The sequence below is a fragment of the Belonocnema kinseyi genome, chromosome 1, assembly GCF_010883055.1.
Source record: "Belonocnema kinseyi isolate 2016_QV_RU_SX_M_011 chromosome 1, B_treatae_v1, whole genome shotgun sequence".
Lineage (NCBI taxonomy): Eukaryota > Metazoa > Arthropoda > Insecta > Hymenoptera > Cynipidae > Belonocnema > Belonocnema kinseyi.
In genome coordinates this window covers 135,678,432-135,696,178 of record NC_046657.1, presented here as the reverse complement: position 1 = coordinate 135,696,178, position 17,747 = coordinate 135,678,432, and positions in this window count along the sequence as shown.

The following is a 17,747-nucleotide window of genomic DNA, read 5'->3' as shown; positions in this document are numbered from 1 at the left end:
GGCTGTCCACGAGGGGCGGGGGGGTCAAAAAGTGGTGAATAATTGTCCACATGGTATATGGGTGGCCTCTTACGTGACAAGTAGTTTCTTCTCGTAAAGGAAAGTCCATCAAATTGCAAGGATTTGATCAGATATGTCTGAAATAAAAGTGAGTGTCTATATTGAATAGAAATCTGACTAGATACACGTATGAAAGTTTTGAAGATCGTAATTTCTTAGCGCAGAGATTAAACTCTGTTTGAGAACTTGATAAAAGTATACTCATGGTTCACTTTGATGTGAGTACTCGGAAATGGATGCCCAACTAAGACTGGCAGTAATAAACTCAGACTTTACTTTGAATAAGAAGATGCCGCTAACCAATCTTCATTGCGAAAAACAATATCCAAATTCAAGTTTGAAAAAAGTAATTTAATCTCGGTAATCGATTCTTCGAGCTGATCATGACCTACAAGAGTTGAAACTGATTTGGCCTAATAGTTTCCTTATCCATATTGTTCCAAAAAGAGCGATTTTATCGGTTTCTTTGACAAGAAACGACTATTATCTATTAAAATGTTGTGTAAGGCGTAAGCGATTTTTCCAAGTGTGTAACTTTTATAGTAGTGTTCCGTTTGCAGTCTTTTTTCAGAGAAGAAGACCGCATGGACTCGTGGCTGGAATCCTGAAAGCGCACGGAATGTCGGTAAATAAGATCGGCAAACGCGGCGACGATTTACGAAGGAGGCTGGGGTACTCAATGTTTCCGCTCGATCGGTCGTAAGCGCGGGTGCTCGATGTAGCGATACACGATATCGTGCTTCCTCGTCGTGCACGGCTCAATAACCACCCTGAGCACCAAGAATCAAGTTGACCCAAGTCCTCTGGCACGACGAAAAGTGGACTTTATGACCGTGCAAAATTTCGCTCGTACATTAAGCAACCTTCCACCTTGTTTATAGTGAAAAATGTTATGTTCCTGCATCTAAAGATGTTACCAAATTGTAAAAATACGTATTTAATGAATTTGTTTGACATTTTTTAACAACTTTATAAAACAATTCAGATTTATTTCAATGTTTTGAATTTTTAAAAAAGTGAGTGGATGCACTGTCGGTACCGGTAAAAAAATCTTATTTCGGTTACTTTTTTAATATACATATATCCAGCTAAAGTACTTTTCTGAATAATGTAATTATTGATTGAATTTTAATCAATGATTAAATTAATCAATTGAAATTAATGCCCATTATTTTTTTAGTTAAAACATTAATGAAAACTTACAAGTTTGTACAAAGCATCCAAAGCTGCAATTCCCGTAACAAATTTTACACCGCGCGACTGTTGGTTCTCGCGCTCGTTTTTATATTTCCACCAACATTCTTGCGCAGGCCTTTTAAAATTAAATTTCAACACACCGACAACTGTAATTTGCTGATTGTGAAATTCCTGTTCTTAAAGCTCCATAAGCTTTAACGAACACATGCTCATCACGAATCTCATGCTAGCACTCGATTTTGTACAAAATGTGAACTTTTCTACACTATGTTCAACATTATTATATAAAATGTATATCATATTTATTTCTGCACCTTGGGCTCGTACTGCTTATTCAGATATTGAAAAATAATGTAAAATTTTATTTTTTATGATTAATTTACTATTTTCTTCTTTTAAATTATTACAATTCATAAAATGTATTGGCATTGAAACATTCCTATTTTCATTATCCTGTTTTAAAACATTTTTTAAAGCACGCTTCATATAAAAAAAATTTTTTTGTTTAACACTTTTGTGTATCTTGTGTCGTTTTTCCAGAAATTTAATTTCTTTATTTCTAAAATTATTTTTTACGATTTAAACCAAAAATAAACATCCCAGCGTTAATTGTCTCGACGAATTTTATTAGTTTAAATGTTATGTATGCATAATTTTTTAATTTATGTGTTTTCGTACCTTGCATCGTTTTTCCAAAGATTTTAATTTTTTAATAGCAATGTTATTTTTTACCATTAAAACAAAAACGGCGCATTCCATTAAAAAATTATTAATAACACATTTGCAGAACTTTTTTTGGGAACAAATTTTGCCATTTTATTTTTTTGTAGCTTGTATCGCTTGTATAAAATTTAATTTTTGTATTTTGAATGCTGTTTTTTGCTACTAAAACAAAAACTACACGTCCTATCAAAATTAAATAATAAAAAATTAGATCTTTTTTGGGCTCACGATTTTTATTCATTAATATTTTGTCGTAGCTTACATAGTTTGACCGCAAAATGAAATTTTTCATTATTTTTATTGCGATTAAAATTTGAATTTTTCAAGAAAGTTCAGAAAGTTGTAATAATCTTGTAAGGCTTTCAAAAAACCAGGTTATTTTCGTCTTTATTTTTTTATATCGTAATTTGTTTAGCATCAAACTTTCATCTCCTTTTGTATTTTTTAGATTTCGAAAATGCTATAACTCTGATAATTTTATTATTATCAAAAAAGTCGTGAAAGTAAATTTTTGGAATTTTCAAGTACTATGAAGAGCCACCCATAGAATTTTCAAATTAAAAAAAAATTACGAAAAATGTTTGAAAATAATCTAACCTTTGAATTTTTATCCAAAATATCTGGCTAACGAACTTTTCCTTTTCTCTTAGGCCTTAAAAAAGTGTGCTAAAGCTCAATTCAATCTGATAATTAAAAAAAAAAGTTATTGTGCTTACAGTCTACAGTTTACAGATTACAGTCGACAGATTACCATCAGGCAGACACGTTCGTAGAAATCTTCTTTTCTGACTCAGGGGGTCTCAAAACGTGGAGATTAGATAAAAACCAACTGAGAAGTCCAATTTAACATGAAATGAATACCTTCTGATCATGATGAAAATGTAATAAATTCTAAGTACTTATTTAATATTAAAGGTAAAATCAAAATTAAAAATTGATAAACATTCTATTTCAATTTGTAATTTATGTTATTTCATTCCACGCATAAAATTGCCTATGAAGTGGCATTGCATTGCTAAAAACAGATACGGTTACATAAAAGACATATTTTAATCCAAAGCTGTGTTGGAGATTTTTCTTTCCCATTTTTTCTTTTATTTAGTTTGCGTGTCGCGCGGGATCTCGGATTGGGTATGGCCCTGGTAATTCTGCCCACTCACTCCTTTGGCAGACCGAGTGCCTGGAAGGACGGGCGGGCAGCAGTGTGCAGAACGTGGGATTTTTTGGCCCCCACCACTCTCCCATCTGGGAGCAACACATTCAAACGTAGCGTGTCGGTGAGTCGGCTCTGCTACATGTTGCGTGGGCCAGCCTCCTGCAGAGCCGAAAAAAAATGCACGAGTCCGAGCCCCCCCCCCCCCCCCCCCCCCCCCCCCCCCCCCCCCGACTTCACGATTCGTTTTCAGTGGCTGAATAGCTATTTGGAGGAATTTTTAAGTAACCTGAATTTCTCAGAGTAACAAGAGAATGAAAGTTCAGGCAATTTTGTTATGTTCTATAATTTAAAAAAAAAATTAATTCTTATCAAGCCTTCTTGTGCAATTTTGTTGAACATTTTTCTTTCAATTTATTTTGGTTTAAAAAATGTGCTTTCAAATTCGCGTAAGTTTAACAAATATTCAGGAATTTTGAAATGATTAGAAAAGAATTAAAATTTATACAGATTTTTTAAAGAATTTTTTAAGGTTTCATGAAAATGAAAAAATTCTTTTAGGTTTCTACGAATAATTAATATAATTTTTATAATTTTTTTTATTTTGAAAAATTGATTTTAAAAAATTGCAATACATTTTAAAGTATGTTTAAAATGGTCAATAAAGAATCTGAAGAATTTAAGGCAATCCTTTTCATTTTGCCGAATTTCAAAGAAAATCAGGAGCAATTTAAATAGTTTTTAATGATTAGAAGGCTTAGACGGTCCGACAAGATTAAAAAAAGAACTTTTTCAAGATTGGTAGGAAAATTTGTAATAAATTTTTATTTTAAAAAACGTACTTTATGAGAATATTAAAAAAGGTTTTTAAACATGTGAAGGGTTTCCTAAAATTTAAAAGAAGAACTGAAGAGATTCAGATCAAATTTTAAACTTAACTTCTGTTAGAGACTTAGATTTTTAAAGAATTCAAACATGAACTTTAGAACATTTATCGGAATTCCTAAAGATTTTAAGGAGGTAAAACTATTTTTCTTAAAATTCCTGAGAAAAATTTAAAAGATTGTGAGTCAATTTTTTCGCATTTTGAATCAAGGAGCCTAATTCTTATTAGGCCTTCTTGTGAAATTTTGTTACACAATTTTCTAAATTATATGTTGGTTTAAAAATATACTTTCAAATTTGAGTAAGTTTAAGAGATATTCAGGAATTTTGAAATAATTGAAATATAATTAAAACTTGTAAAGATTTTTCAAGAATTTTGTAAGTTTTCACGAAAATAAAAAAAATTATTTTAGGTTCCTAGAAATAATTAAAATAATTTTTTATTTCGAAAAATTAATTTTAGGAGATTATTTTAAACCATTTCAAAACATTCAAAAATACGTCAAAAATAGTCAAATTATCTGAAAAATTTTAAAGGCAATGTTTTTTTAAATTTGCAAAATAAAAAAAAAAATCAGCAAAAATTTGAATAATTTTTAATGATTAGAAGGCCAGACCAGATTAGAAAAAAAAGAATTATTTTCGTAAGTAACGTGTGAAAATTTTTAATAATTTTTAATTTTGTAAAATGTGCTTCAAAAGAAAATTGAAGAAGATTTTTAAACACATGAAACAATTTCCTAAAATTTCGAAAAACAATGTAAAAGGTTTTAAAATCAACATTTTTTAATTCGATAACATTACAATTTTTTTAAAGTGCAAATAATCGAATAAATTCAATAAATATTGAGTAGAATTGATGAGATTAAAAAAGAATTTAAAGTTCAGAGGAGTTTTAGAAACGTAGGATAAATTTATTTAAAAAACTGAAAAACCTAAAAATTCCTTTAGAAAAATAAGAAAGATACGCCTGGATATTGTTTATAATTATCAGGCTTCAGAATTAAAATTCGAATGATTTTTTTAAAAATTACTTTCAGAATATTTCTTCTCAAGCAAGTAATTACATAAATTTTGAAAATTCAAAAAAGATAACTTGGAATAAGTTGAATGAGATTTAAAAAAAGTTTATTTTAATTACACATAAAATTTTTTGAATTATTTCTAAAAATATGGAAACATTAAAAATTGCAGTATTTAAATACACTTAACATTTCAAACTTTTACATTAAATTTTGATAAGATATGATAGATACGTATGTAAAATGAAAAAATAATAATAAAAGTCGATAAAAGAAGCACTTACAGACAATGAAAGATAATGAAAGAAACTCATTTGGGAAAAAATGTAAATAATTTCTTGGGAATGAATTCTAGCAGAAAATTGAAAAAAGATTACAAAACATTTTTTATTATTTCTTAAAATGTCTAAAAAGTACGTAAAATATTTTTAAGCAATATGTTGTAATTTTTCCTTCTTACTTAACTTTAGAAAAATTAAGGAACATAATTCTTTTAAATTTGATTAGGTTTTAGAGGTATTCAAAAATTTTGAAACGATTCGAAAATCATGAAAACTTGCAAAGATTTGTAAAGGAATAATTAAAGTAATTTTTTATTTCCAACAATTAATTTGAAAAGATTATTTTTAAACATTTCAAAAGATTGAAAAAGATTTTAAATATTCTTAAAGTATTTGAAAAACTTTAAAGGCATTTTTTTTTTAATTTTGCAGAATTAAAAAAAAACTGGAAAAATTTGAATAATTTTTAAAGATTAGAGATTGAAAGGTCTGACAAGATTAGAAAAACAGAATTATTTTTCTAATGATCATGTGAAAGTTTTTAATACTTTTTTATTTTAAAAAATGTACTTAAAAAAAAATTCAAGCAGATTTTTAAACACATCAAACGATTTCCTAAAATTCTAAAGAAAAATGTAGAAGATTTTAAAGCAAATGCTTCAATTTGATAAGATTCAAAAGTTTTAAAAAGTAAGTAATCAAGTGGATTCAGGAAGTATTTAGTAGACTTGATAAGATTTAAAAAAATTTAACCTTAGAAGTGTTTTAGAAACACATGATTAGAAACTCGAGAAAGTTACCAATATCTTGAAGAATTCAAAACGTTTTAAATAGTTAAGAAATTTTTATAATACTTTTTAAAATCCTATAAAATAAAAATAAAATGTCTTTAAAATCTCCTAGGATCTTTTCTGACACATCTGATGTATTCGAATTTTTTGTTTCAATTTTCTTAAGAATCTTATAATAATTATTTACATATAAATTTATAAACAAACTGATGATACTTATTTTATTGTATATGAAATCTTTAAGAAATCTTTATTGCCTTAAAATACCTATCTCAAAATTACAAAATTTAGCATTTACAATTTTATTTTGATTGTAAAATAATTATAAAATAAATGCAAGAAAATTTATTTTTTAAAGAAATATCTCATCATTATAAAAAGAGAATAAAAATTGTTAAGGTAAGTCTTTGTAGAATTTTAATAACTAATGAACATATTTTTAGATTATTTTTCCTTGATTCTGGCCGAGGGTCAAACATGGTACAAAAAACCGTCGTGAAATTGCAAATAAAATCTGTGCTCTTTATACATTAATTTTTTTGATTAATAATAATAATAATTTTATAAATATTGCCAAAATTTATTTTAATATGATACACATTGATTTTTATTGAAAAAATTCCTGTAAATAGTTGGTGTTTTTTAAATTTTACGATATTTGTGTACCATGTTTGACCTTAGGGAATAGATTTCAGGAATAAATTTATAAAAATATTTCCATTATTTAGTAAAATACTATGAAGAATCACCTTGCAAATTATAGTTGAAATTGAATAAATAGATATTTCTCTTATCGTTTATCAGCATATGATTTTTCACTAAACGTAAAGCAGATTAAAATACACTTAAAAATTAAAATTAAGAAAGTTCAGAAATTCATGCAGTTTTCTGTTAAGAAAATCTCACACATTTTAATTAATGAAATTCCATTCCACGCCACATTTAAAGGAAAATTTTACAAGATTTTGGTCAAATGATTATTCTTTTGAATGAGGTCAAGTTAATAACTTTTTGACTTTTTCTCTTTAAAAATGATCAAAATTGTGATTATAGACTAAAATAGCATGAAAAGAGATGTATTAAAAAAGAACCTAGAGGACTTTAAATTTTTTTATTTTATTGGATTTACAAAAATATTAGAACAATTATAGTCTTTTTAAAAGATGTTTAGGACATTTAGAAGTTTGGAATATATCAACGAATAATTTATAAATATTGAGACATTTTTTCAAGTTTTTAAATATTTCTAAATGTTTAAAACAAAATAAATTTCAAAAAAACAGTTTTAACTTACTACATTTTTCTGAAAATTTAAAAAAAGAATTTGAGATGTCAAAAACCTGACGTATATAATCTTCTAAATTTTTCACAGGAATTTTAAGAAAAATAATTTTATCTCCTTGAAATCTTTCTGAATTCCCTTAAAGCTTCGAAAGTTTATTTTTTCGAAATTTTTGAAAATCTATATTTCTAAAAAATTTAAGTTTAAAATTAGATTTGAGTCTCTTCCAAGCGTCTAAATATTTCTTGAATTTACTGGATTATTTACGTTTTTAAAACTTTTCAATCTTACTAAATTGAAAAATTTTGCTTTAAAATATTCTACACTCTTCTTTCAAATTTTAGGAAATCGTTTGATGTGTTTCAAAATCTTTTTGAATTTTTTTAAAAGAACATTTTCGTAAATAAAAATTATGGAAAATTTTCAAACAATTATTAGAAAAATAATTCTTTTTTCTAATATTTTCAGACCTTCTAATCTTCTAATTTTTAAGAACTATTCAAATGTTTCCTGATTTTTTGCAAGTTTTAATTTTTTAATCGTTTCAAAATTTCTGAATATCTCTTAAACTTACTAAAATTTTAAGGCCAATTTTGCAAACCAACCTAAACATAACAAAAAATGGTGCGAAAAAATTGCGCAAGAAGGCTTAATAAGAATTAAATTCCTTATTTTTTCCAAAATTATATAATATGGAAAAATGACGAAATACTATAAAAAAAATTGTGATCTTTTTTTTTATTTTCTCTCAGAATTCATTCCATTCCATTTTTGGTTGAAAAATAATTTTCTATATGTTTAAAAATTGAACTATTCTGTTGTAAATTCGATTGTGTGTTTTTTTAAAAACAATTTTCGATTTTGTTGTTGAAAAAACATTTTCTTATACTAAAAATTTAATTGTATCATTTTTGTTTGAATTTTTCTTGGTAGGAAATGGACCTTTCTCAGTCAAAAATTCTTCTTTTTTGTTAGAAAATTATTCTTCTTGTTTAAAAATTCAGCTAATTTAATGAAGAATTCATTTCTTTGAATGAAAATGCATTTTTTGTTGAGACTTCTTTGAGTTTGGTATAATCTGGTTAAAAGTTCATCTATCTTTTTGGAAATTAAACTATTTTGCTGAAAAATTGTAGGTTGTAAATTTATTTTTTAAACCAATAATTTGACCGTTTTTCGTTGAAAATTTATCTATTTTGTTAAAAAAAATTTTTGTTGTTTTAAAATTGATTTTGAAAATTTTGAATTTCTCTTTTCGGTAGAAAGTTATTGGTTTGAAAATTACAATATTTGTTTGCAAATTAAATTTTTTGCTTGTGAATTTAAATATTTTGTTGAAAGTTTGATTTTTTAGGATTGATAATTATTTTTCAACTGAAAATTTATCTATTCAGTTTTTCTTTGAAACATTATAATTTTAGTTGAAAATTAATTTCTTTCGTTGAAAATTCCATTTTTGGTCTTAAAATTTAACTAGTCCATTTTTGATGGAATACTTTTTTTTTAGTTTAAAATTCGTTTTTATAGATGAAAATTGAACAATTTTGTTGACACTTTTTTTCCTGAAAAATTTTCTTCTTAGTTATAAATTTATCTTCTTTGTTGGCGAATTATTCTTCTTTAAAATTAATTTGTTTTAGATAAAAATTAAGTTCTTTTTTTGATAAAATAGAATTTATTTGGGTTTAAAAATTAATTATTTCAACTGCAAACTTTAGTATAAACCACAATGTTCAAGTTAAAAAATGTATTTTCAAAGTAATTTCTTAGGTTGAAAATTTAACTATTTTGTCGAAAATTGGTTTTTTATTTGTTAAAAATCCATTGTTTACTAAAAATATGACTAAGGCATGCAGCACTAAATTTGAAACATTTTAGACCCAGAAGTCTTGTCTCCTATATCTATTTACATAAAGTCAATTATATTTGCCTCTCCGCAATAAACCTAATGGTTCTAAGGTAACTCGGGATTTCAAAACCTGAATAAATTGGAGGAGCAGCTAGATCGTCATTCGTGAGGTCGGGAGAGCTTGGGTTCCTGCTCGTGCATTTTCGGCTTTACACGAGGCTGGGCTTCGCAGCATTTAACAGAGCCGACTCACCGACACGCTGCGTTTGAATGTGTCGCTCCCAGATGGGAGAGTGGTGGCGGGTAAAGAAAAAAGATGAGGATTTCTGGAGGTATATCCCGGAATTTGTCATTGTGGGGCTGGTAGAGACGTGGATAAAGAGAATGGAATAGAAGAGAATAGAGTTAAGCCTGCCAGGCGGTAAAGGGTCAGGCTCCAAAAGCGGACAGAGTAAAGAGGAAAAAACGGGCTAGCAGGGGAAGTATAACATGTATCAGGGTTTGATTGGAGGCAAAAGTTTATAGCGATAGAGAGGGAAAGGTGGTATAAATAGGAGAAGTGAAGATAGGAGGGATGATGTGCAAGTTTGTGACAGGATACAAAAGGCACGGAATGGTAAGTATTGGAGAACGGGTGGAAGACTTACTGGGAGACAGGGAGAAGGGTTAAAGTGGTACTAGGTGGGGATTTTACTGCGAAAATGGGAGGAGAGAGGGGCCTTCGCATTAAAGGAGAAAGTTTTGAAAGAATCCAAGGATAAGGTAATAAATAAAGAGAGGAAGATTCTAAAAGACTGGATGGAGGATGGAGGCTGTGCGGTGGCGAATAGTGTGGTAACAGGGAATAAAGATGGAGAATGCACATATGTGAGTAAGTAGAGAGTATCGTTGATGGACTATGTGGTCATGAATATGTAAGGTTGGGAGCAGACACAAAAATTCGCAGCGGAAGGGAGAGTAGAATCAGACCATCAGCCATGAGTATTGTAAATGCAAGGAGAGGGTGGTGTAAGTCAAGTTGGGGTATAAGTGTCATTAGAAAAGAGGGTGACTTAGTTGAAGGTGGCGATAGAGAAGTATCAGGAGCAGTTGGGGAAGGTATGATTTGAAGCGGAGGCAGTGGAAGAGATATGGGAGGATCTGAAAGAGATTAGGTGTGTGCAATAGAAGGTTTTTAGAAAAAATAAGAAAGTAATAGTGAAGCATTGGTGGGATAGGGAATGCAAAAAGATGAAATGAAAGATGAAAAGAAAGTACAAGAGGTGGAAAGAAGAAACTGCGCAAAGGGAAGAGTACGCAGAAATGAGGAAAGAGTTTAGGTTAATGTGTAAGAAGAAAGATCAGGAAAAGGAGAAAGATCTAGAAGAGGAGTTGCGAAATGTTACCTGGCGTGATATGAATCTTGAGGCAAGTCGCACGCCTCTACGTATTAGGGACATATGGACACTTTGATAAAGTTTTATTTCTAGTACTGATGTCTAACGAACTGTACTTTAATTAATACTGTACTTGGTAGTTGACATTTTAATAGACATAATTGTAAAATATATAAAACGTTAGATAAAGATTAATGAAAAGTTGGGTAAAATGCGATCGAGGACTCGGTAGAAAGTATAACAAGGTTTACAGGAAAGTCACAAGGGAATCACTGACGCTCAAGAAACATTAATCACCAGTTTGGTAAACCGTAAGCTTCTGTGAATAAAAAAGAACTTAAACGCAATCAACAGCATAAAATGTATATACACACATTAGTCAGTCACAGCCAGTCAGAATACAATTTCGTAGACATACTCAATTTAGCTTAAACAATGACATTAAATTACAATAGATTACATACGATACACTCGCACGCTTTTAACAATATCAACGCGATGAAAAATCGAAAACGCTGCGACGGGTTTCGAACTACCTAACAGAAGTTTAACGCGTTCTATCGCTAACGACGTAAGCCTCACGACTAACCTAACAGTTGGCATACCGGAAAAAATCTCGAATATAAAGTTGAAGCACGAGTACGTCAGGGCCGTTCAAAAATATCTGGGGCCCGTTTCAGAAAAAAAATTTTATTGTAACACTTAATTGATGAGCGGGTTTTTAAATTTATGAGAAGTGAATAAAAACATTGGATAATTTTTTATTAAAAATTTTCTAAGCTTGAAACCCTAAATTATTTAATTTTTAATATTTTAAATGTTTGCATCATCTACTATTTTTAAATCTTTTTTATATAAAATATTCAAGCCATTAAAGTTAAGCATTAAAAACCTAAAAATTATCTCTTCTTGAAATAATTCTTTATTTAATATTTTCAATTGAAGATACTTTAATTTTTAATACGTGTAATTTATCATGTAGTTTCGAATTTTGCTTTACATAATTCAATTTTAGATACAATTAAACCCTCTACAATATTAAAAATTTATAAATAAAAATGATGGGTAATTTTGAAGACCTAAACTTAAATTTTCAACTCTATATCTTCCAAGTTGAAGAAATTTCTATTGTGTATCATCAGAATTGAAACGGTTTTAATGGTGAAATTTACATAATTTTCAACGTTTAATTTAAAAAATTAAAAACTTTTTAATTTTAAATATGTATAAATGAGAACTCTTAAATTTGAATGATTTTTAAGATAATAGGTAAAGTTTTAAATTATAATTCTACCCAATTGAATAAGTACCAATTTTCAAAATATAAAAAAATTTAAGTAATTTGCTTCATTAATTTTGTCTAATAATTAATTAAATTGATTTATTTTTCAATTTAATTAAATGGTACCATTTTATTCAACTGAAATTTTTATTCTAAGATTTAAATTCTAAATTGAAGGAGTGGCTAGCTTCATTGGGCTTCACCAATACTACATTTTCTGTAAGATTTTACAGAAATATATTTTACTCTCTCAGATAAAAAATTTATAATACTTGAGCAATTGTCAAAAATTTAATTTTTTACCTATGCTCATTTCTGCAGCCGTATACATCCAACTGATTATTACGTATTTTACTGAGAAGTTTTCACACATATTGCCAATACAGGCTGAAAAATTTTTCGATATCTAGAATAGTTTTTTAAATTGGACGAAAAAGTGATGATCACGAGGATATAAGGATTTGGGAATGTAAAGAATTTATTTTACAGAACAATGTTTTTCATTTCTTGCTTTCAAATCCATATCGACGGGCACGGAGCAACAGGGCGTTGAACAAAAAATGCGCTAATTGTTTAAAAAATAAGTATAAAAAATGTACACCTAGATATTTTCAAAAGGAATGCAATGGTGCACTTGGCTTTTCGATCCCATGCTTGCTTTTTTTTGTAAAAATTGCAGAAAGATAACAAGTAGCGTAATTATTTAACAAATTGTTTGAACAAAAAATGCACACCGAGATATTTCTAAGACGAATCTAGATGTGTTTTTACTTTTTTGATAGAACTGTTAGTTTTTTAAAAATTAAATACACAACTTTCAACTCCATGTCTGAGGCAAACTTCAACGTCGTGAAGGATTAGGGAGGCAATTGAATAGGAGATACTGCGTGACTATCGATTTACCAAACTGTCAAAGAAAGTCTAACGTAGCAAAATTGAAAAGCTCGCGCACAGTGGACAAACCTTTATAAAATATGCAGGAGATTATAACCTAACCAAAATTAATTTTTCTCTAGAATCCATTTGAAACTTTACCAAACCTTTAAGAAATAATATATATTTTACCTAGAAAGAATTGATGTACGCCATTGGCAGTAATGGACGGAAGACGAAAGGAACCTTTTATGAAGTTTTACTTTCAAGTTTTTAGGTTCCTTTCCTCTACCGTTGCGACGACCTTCGTTTTTCTTTTCTTATCTAGCTCTACTAAGGCGGTAATAATAATTAATAATAAGATTTAATTATTAAATTTTTTTTTTGAAAGTTAGTTTTTATTATTAATTATAAAATTAGTTTTTATCATTAATTATAGAATTAGTTTTTATTATTAATTGTAAAATTAGTTTCCTATTTATCTCCTATTAAATTCGTATTTGTAAAAGTAGTTTTTATCATTAATTATAGAATTAGTTTTATTATTAATTGTAAAATTAGTTTTATATTTATTTTCTATTGAATTCGTATTATTCATTTATTAATTATAAAATTAGTTTTATATTATTAATTCTAAAATTGGTTTAATGTAATTTTGTAGTATTGGATCAATACCTTAACACATAGACACTAGGCATAAGTGACATTGTAATGGGAGAGGGTAGAGAGCAAGCTCGGCGAGCGACATCAACGACGGCACGGGCGGCAATGCCGTGATTGGAGCGCGCTTTATGAAATTGGACGGAGTAGGGAGGAAAATCGTTCCGAGACTCCCACGCTCGCCGGTCGGCGGTTGCCGATCGGACCACGGTCCCAGCCGACAGTAGCACAGCCTACAGTTTCCGGCCACCAGGAGGTGCGCCCACTGTCGGTTGCAGCTCAGAAGCAGCCAAGGACGAGCCACGCAGGAGTAGCAAGAAGTATCGTCCGGGGCACAGCAGGCAGAGGTGGACCAGCACCTGTGAGTCGCCACCCCCCTCCACTACTGCCAGCAGGGTACTCGCCCAGGAGGGCGCTGAAGCAGCGCCGAACGAGGCAGGCGGTTCACTGTCGGGCGCGCCGGCCGACATGGATGGTTTTCAGGCGTGGAAAGCCCTGATGAGCGGGGGCGCCAGGAGAGTAAATATCACGCCGCCCACCAGTCGTCGAGAAATGCCCACCGGGATGGACGCTCTGGACAAGTGGCTGCAGCAGAACCAAGGCTACCCTTTTCAAACCCAGTCGATCCCCCCTCACTTTCTCCTTACTTGGGTCGTAACAGAATAACCGAAATTGATCATTCTGCGACCGATTTTAAGGGAATTATTGTCATTGCATAATTTAAAGTTTGCTTGACTTTACGTTTGCAAAAATTACGTAACAAAAATTAAACTTTATCCAAATTTTCCTGAATGTATGACAAAATAGTTTTCAATAATGATACGACGTGCATTAATGATTACTTTTAAAAATCTTCACTGTTGATTTGGAAAATTGAATCTGCGCTATTAAAGTTTACCGTACTGTCATTTATTCTTTAAATTTCGCAAGGCACAAATTATTACACTAATGTCAAACATTCTCCATTTGGCCCATATATCCCAATTATACTTAAAAGTTCAGTAAAGTTTTCCAACCAAATTTTCTCCGTATAGAGAACTCCTTTTATCTGCTTTGAAAAGATGAGACAATTCAGTTAAAATGTTGTTAAAAGGCCCAAAGAATCTCAAAATTTCAACAAAATCATTTAGCAGTTTGGGGTAACACAAAGACGATGAATTTTGAAAAAAAAAGAATTTAATATTCAATATTAGTAGAATTATTTTTTCGACAGCACGGAAAATAACCTATTCTCGCGGAAAATTATCAAAATTTCGTTTTCTAACAATTCATTTATTTCTTTTTAAAAAACGCTGAAATTGCTCAATAATTAAAATATGTGCACTAATTTGCACGCCTGATTGTTAGGTTCATTATTAATTCTATTAAAATTTCGCGTTCGATAATGTATTCACGTCGCGCTATGCGCTCGCTCTTTGTGCATGGACTTCTTAAACCTAAAGGTCAAAGCATCGACAACAGTAATTTTGTGATTTTGAATTCTCTTTTGTTAAAGCTGCTTCAACATATTAAAACATACATATATTAGGACAGATATATATATTTTTTTTTTTTGATGCATGAAAATATTTGAGAATCTTGCAAATACTGTAAAATTTTTAAACGAAAATATTTAATTTTTGGATTTTCCATTATTTCTTATTTTGTCAAAACTTGAATTTTAGATTTTTTGGTAATTTCAAAATCTTGCATGATAACGTTGTAGGGCATTCAAAAATCCACAAATTTTCTTCCTTTGACTTTTTTCATATCGTGCGTTATTTGGCATAAAATGTTAACTTTCGTGTTTGTTTTGTAATTTTGTAAATGCTAAAACTCTGGTAATTTTTGATTTTACGAAAAAGTTATTAGCATCAGATTTTTTTAAAATCCAGAAGTTGTTATGATAATCTTGTAGGGCATTCAAAAATCTTCTTCTATTCACTTTTTTCATATCGTGCGGTATTTGGCATAAAATGTTAAATTTCTTCTGTGTTTTGCAATTTTGTAAATGCTATAACTCTGGTAATTTTTGGTCTTATGAAAAAGTCATTCGAATACATTTGTGTCCTTTTTGAATACTACGAACATCCATGAAGAGAATTTTTTAATATTGAAAAAAGTTGTCTCAAAATTATTCAAAATGTGTTCAATTTTTGAAGTTTAATCCAAAACGGCTGGCTAACGAACTTCACCTTTAGTTTAGGACACTAAAAGGGTGTACCAAAGGCCAATCTAATAGATTAATTTTTTCAAAAGTTATCATGCTCACAGCAAGTCATACATGCATACAGAGAGACACATTCGTAAACCCCTGTTTGTCGAATTCAGGGGGCCTCAAAACGTTAATATTTGACAAAATATGGGCGGGTCACATTTCAGACCAATCTAATACCTTCACTGATGAGAATGTAAAAATTAATAAATTTGTCGTGAATAATTATTTGATAGATCTGTTTTCCGTGTTAGTCATACAAAAATAACATTAAAAACAAAACAAAATTATATTTTTTGAAATATCGCACGCGAGACGGAAAATAAATTAAAAGATAAAAGTAAGTCAGAAATGTACAAATAGTAATATATCTCAAGTGTAAAAAATTTTTTTTTATAAATTTCAGGATAGTGGCACTCTCACCTTCAATTTCAGGCATTTGCTTGCATTTGGTGAAACTAGAAGGTCTTCAACCGATAAAAGGATGAAGAAACACATTTGCGCAAGTGCATTCTACAGTTAAAAATATTACTATACAGGCCTTCATAACCTACCTTTACGTTCAGAGGTTTTTCTCTAAACAGCCGTGTGCAGCTGCAGTAACATGTACAAACCTCCCTGAAGGTGTTCGCACAAGAAAAGACGTGTACAGTATGCTGGAAACAGTTCACGCACGAGCCGACCGTGTACGCACACAGAGTACCAACCAATCATGCGCGATCTGTCGCGCTGCTGCGGTGCGGGCTAGATACGTAGGATAGGGTGGCGCGAGATGAGCATAGGGGGTAAGATGAGTCACTAACTTTTCTCGTAGGTTATCATCTATTTTTTAAATGTTTTATGAATTAATATTAGGAAAAAAATTCTCAAACTTCTTCTTTGAAAATTTTTCGCTTAATGATGAATAAATCTGTAAAAAACGAAAGTAAAAATCTTAAGACCTGTATTCTGCTATTTTGCATTTGTTTAGAAGGTTCAAGAATCACGCAAAATCACATATCAGATGTTTTCCAGTGGTTATTTGGATAGCTTATTTATTGGACCTTAAGTTTTTAACAGATTTTTACATAATTGTAAAACCGAAATAGGTGAAATTTTGATTTGACTAAAAAATGTCATATGGGGCGGAATGAGCCACTGTTCTGGAGCAGAATGAGCCACCTCTTTCTGTGCATTAACCTAACCACTTAGTGCAGCAGCCAGTAGGTTAGGATGCAATGTTTCATATTATCAGATTGTGCAGGATGTTAATAATGGTGTAAACGTGTAAAAAACTAATCTTGTCGACAAAAATTCTCAGAAAAATTATGAACGCAACACTGTTATAGGTATGCTGAAATAATATGAGTTGCTGTCAACTAGAAGGGAGAGCGAACTTTTTCTAGTGTATTTCTTAAATCAATTTGTTTTAAAACTCATAAAATGCTATAAAAATAATAAAAAACATGGTTGTGGTTTAAAAATACGACAGACGTTTAAAAAAACGGTTGAATACCTCAATCTATAGTATATGAAATTCTGTGTCATGGAGTAATGCAGTAGACCAGTCTAGTATTTGGGAGCTTACGTATTATAAATTTATCTTTTACTGAGATAATGTACATGGTCAAGTCAAATAATGGCTATATTTATTTCTTTCATATAATTATCAAAAGATATGTGGATATAATTCGTTTTTCTATTTACTCTTTCTAGTTTTAGTTGCGGTAGAGGTTAGGATTAACGATTACATCATTTTAAAGTTAAATACTTTAAATTTTCCGTTCAATTTTGGAAAGCTATGTGTAAGATATGTTTTTATTTTAAAATACTCCAACATAACAAGACTCTTAATTACAAATAATATATAATAAGTCATTTAATTAAGTGACCCATCTCGCCCCAATGTCTGGCCCATCCCGCCCCAGGCATGGGGCGATAGGAGCCAAGCGCACTTGTTCTTTATTTCCGTTTATATTTCCGCATATACTTTTTTAGTTACTTTTATCATGGCAACATTTTAATAAAAAATGTTTGCAACATATATATATAATTAAAAATTTGTCATAAGGACAACCGCAGGATTTCGCCGGGAGCGGGTGCTAATCTGAAAAATTGCACCCGCTTCCAGCGAAATCGC